The sequence below is a fragment of the Poecilia formosa genome, unplaced genomic scaffold, assembly GCF_000485575.1.
Source record: "Poecilia formosa unplaced genomic scaffold, Poecilia_formosa-5.1.2 Scaffold645, whole genome shotgun sequence".
Lineage (NCBI taxonomy): Eukaryota > Metazoa > Chordata > Actinopteri > Cyprinodontiformes > Poeciliidae > Poecilia > Poecilia formosa.
Genome location: NW_006800584.1, coordinates 179037 through 183240, shown reverse-complemented (window position 1 = coordinate 183240; position 4204 = coordinate 179037). Strand labels below are relative to the sequence as shown.

The 4204-nt window shown below is 34.7% G+C and overlaps 1 long non-coding RNA gene across 1 annotated transcript; it reads right to left on the bottom strand.

Moving 5' to 3' along the window:
* Positions 1–1157: 1157 nt before the first annotated feature.
* On the bottom strand, positions 1158–1758 carry LOC107834511 (uncharacterized). The gene is made up of 3 exons (XR_001660302.1): positions 1680–1758; positions 1441–1589; positions 1158–1266 (listed from the first exon to the last, which is right to left on the bottom strand). It is a non-coding gene; the product is annotated as an uncharacterized LOC107834511 (long non-coding RNA).
* Positions 1759–4204: the final 2446 nt, after the last annotated feature.

The window sequence follows — 4204 nt, the reverse complement described above, 5'->3', positions numbered from 1 at the left end:
ACAAAGAAAAAAAATAAATACTAAATATATGTAGACCATCAGTCAGTAACCAGGTTCATAAATTAGCATTATTTATATTTTCCATCTGAACTTAAATCTTATTTTTTTACCTTTATGGCTTTTCATGCTGTAACTCTTTACAATATAAATATGAATATTTTCTGTGTTGACTGTCTGAACCAGTTACCCTCCCTCTGTAGATAAAAAACTAATTTTTAATGTTTTTATCATCTTTTCTTAGGTTTGTCCAGTTTCCACCTGCATTTCATTCCCTACCATCATAATATACTCAGATTGGTTAAAAATGGTCTCTTCCTTCTCCTGAGCCTGAAGCTTCAGTTTGGTTTCTTCTGTCTCAGCCTCCATGTCCTCTGCTGTGACTCTGATGTGATGCATCCATGTCTTCAGTTTGTTCTTCACTTCCTGCAGCGTAGCAGCTTCATCTCTGCAGTCCTGCTCCGTCACCTGGAGCTTCCTCTGAAGCTCAGAGTTCGACTTCACCAATTTCTCTCTCTCACCTGTTGTCAAAATAAAAATGAGAAAAAAAAATCTTTATTCAGTTTTCTGAAGTTTGCTTGTTTAAAAATGGTTTAAAGTAGTTGCAACATTTAATTTCCCTTTGGGATAAACGAAAGGAACTTTGAATTGAACTGAGTTTAATACAAAGACAGTCATCCAATTGAATTATTCTCTTAAAACAACCAACCTTTCAAACCAGTTCTCTCCAGCTGTTCAGATGTATTCTTTAACTCTGCCTCTTTCCTATTGCAAACTATTTTCTGGACCAGTATTTATGAAATTGCTGACTTAGAAGACAAATGGTAGAACCAAGTGAAAAAATGATTAATGAGAAACTAATAATGGATCATTTACATCACAGGACTTTATGTTTTGCTCCACCAACTGATGAGTTTGTTGTCACTTTGGCTATAAACAAAAAAATGACTAAAAACAGAGACTTACGCTTCATCTTGTTGATGTGGTACAGAGTGATCACCCCAAACACCAAGTCGATGAAGACACTGATGGAGAACAGGTGGAGAACCCCTGCAGTCACAGCTGCCACCAAATCAGCTGAAGTTACAACAGAACATTTTATTACCAACAGTTCAAGAAAAACAGCTGATTTAAAAAAGAAGCCAGATTACCTCCACACATGTGAATGAGAAGAATGGTGAACACTGTGCCGAGAGGGAGAGACCCACTCAAAGTGGAGACTGTAGATGTGAAACAAAGTTCTTCTGAGGGATGTGGCATCATCACGTCCTGAAAGAATACATTATTTAGTTTCAAAAGGATTGTTTGTTACTCCCTGCATTATCAGTATGTCACATTCTGTGACGTGTAATGCTGAAAATGTAGTCAAAATGAAACTGAAATGTAAAATCACGGTTAATCATTAGCAACACATTAATAAATGGATTGATACTAATAACTTACTATAACAGGTTCTGCTTTGAAATCTTTCTGCTTTACAACTACAATCTGCTGCTCTTTCAATTTTCTTCCCTTTTCTTCCACCTTTTTTATTGGCTGCATTTGCAATGGAAAATGAACCTGATCTGTTGGTTTATCCACTGGAAAATAATCTAACAGTGAAAAGGACAAAAACACGAGAGCTTTTAAAAAAGAACCAGCAGGTAGAGACAGACGTAATGGTGTTAGATTACATCACTTACAGCTCCATGAGGAAAAAGCCACAACAGATGTAAGAACAGATACGATCTTATAACCCATAATAATCACTGGACCTGAAACCTGCAGCAAAGTTAAAGCAGAAATCAGTCTGAGGTTTGGAACAATTTACATCAGGAAAACAGCTAAAGTTAAAACAGTTCAAGTTAAAACAGTTCAAGGTTATAATCATTACAGTTAAAGAACGACTGAACATTGACAACAAAAAATATCATGTTACTTAAAAATACAGAAACAAACTACAATAAATTTAATTTCTGAAAGGCTACAACACTCACCTCTCTGTGAAGACCTGTGTTATTGAATGAGCTGCTTTAAGCCGATAAACTCACCCAGCAGGTCAAAGTGCTGGGATCTGCCCTTTACTCACATTATGCGTCATAAACTGGGTGCATGCATGGATTTCGTAGCTTTTACATTCATTTATGTAATGAAACACATAACCTAGTTCATACATAGGAATGCATGGAGAGCAGTTTTTTTTACAGATATTGGAATTTGACTTGCTATAAAATGTGTACTTTTCATATGGATTATATTTAAATTTTTAGATTTGATTGTTTAGCTGTTTTGATTCTGATTCCTCTTTTCCAACATTTGATTGCAAGTTGAAAAATATGGATTAATATGGATTAATATGGATTAATATGGATTAACTAGGTGCATCACTTACTGCTGTCACCATTTTTATAGTTTTGATCATGTAAGGTCAGCTGATCTGGGAATGAAGTTTCAACAATCTGAGTACCAGAAGATTTATTGAAAAATAAAACTGAAAGTTATGACATTTACAAATTATAACAGACAAAAACAAAAAGACAACCACAAATTCAGCTGTGATCATTTTTATTTTATTTTCCAGCATGTTCACACCTACCACTGTTTCTACTAAATACTATTAGTAAATTAGGGGAAAAAAGCTTTTTAAAACTAACAGTTAAACATCTGAATTGGCAGAGAGAATGTGGTAAAACTTTCTGGATTTGCAGAGAAAAAATAATCAGCTTAGTTTACATAGATGTTCCAACTGAAAAACATGAACATATTCATGTTCACTTAACTTAAAATTGATTAATGATTATAAAAATGTATCCATTATCAAACACAATGTGGTCCTTTTTACATCGTAAGTTGGATCCAGATTAGGGTCACTTAAAAAATATGACAACTTTAAGTGAATATCTGACATTTAAAAAAAAAAAAAAACAGTTTTGAGAATAAAGTCCTAACCATCTTCTGTAAAATACAGATTTGAAAATTGCTAAAATTCTGAGAAACCAAATTATTTTAAGTTTCCCTATTTCTGTTCATAAATCTCTATGGGTTCCAGGATCTTTTCTATGTTTAATATTTGTCTTTCACATGTTTTCTTCTGTTCATCTAGTTTCCAGTGGGACTTTAACAGATCTTCTTTGTTCATTAACAGCCTCTCGCCATCAGAACCTTCTCTGTCTGATATTTCTTCCTCCACAGACTGAAGATGCTTTTTGTTTTTCTTCCTTTCAGTCTCAACTCGCTTTAGTTCTTCTATGAGTTGATGTTTCTGGTTCTGCAGTTCCTGTTTCACCTCATTCAGGGGAGTTAATTTCATCAAAACTGGAGGTGAAAAGGAATAAAACCATTAATATCAGAAAAAAACAAATCAGCAGTTTGCAATTCCTGGACTAACTACAGAAAGAAATTAAAGAGACCAAATCTAACCATGGAAAAGGTCTGAAAATGCAAAGTGCTATCAGGCAGTAACAGGAGCCTCTGACAGGCTGTTTCCATTTCCTCTCTCTACATACACACAGACTTTACCACCATAACTTACATTTGTTTTTCCATTGACGAATGGCACGAACCGGACTCATCACCACGGCAACCCAGAAACATACAACTGCTGTAGCTACAGAAGAGAAAATAAAACAGGATTAAGGGAAACAGCATGATACGAGACACTGTTTTAATATTTAACTTATAAAGCAACAATCTTAAAGGTCATTGAAATGGATGGAAAACAGACAGATATGCATATTTAGTCAGTCTGAAAGGTTCGTAAGTCATCTTTGGTTTTACATTGATGGACGACTCGACCAGGAGTCATTTTAATGAACAACCAGAAACTTTCAACTGTTACAGTTAGAAAGGAGAAAACAAACCTGAATTAACAACAAGACACTGATTTTTAATGGTTAGCTACTAGAAAATACACATGAACGTCACCAATAACAGATTCTTCATATGATCAGACTCCTTAAAGCGTCTTCATTACTGTCTAGCCCATATCCACATCAATCTTATAATTGTTAAGTTGTGGTAACTTACTCCTGCTTTTCCATTGGGAAACAACAAGAAGCAGATCATTATGAACTGCAGTAGCTTTTTTCCAAGGCCAGAAAAGAAAACCTGAAATGAAGCCAGTCTTCTCCATTTCAGCTGCCATGTTTCCTGGAGAGAAGTCAAATCAAGGGAAAGTATGAAATTAAAATCACAGTTTTTATAGGAAACTGAGAATAAAATAACTGGT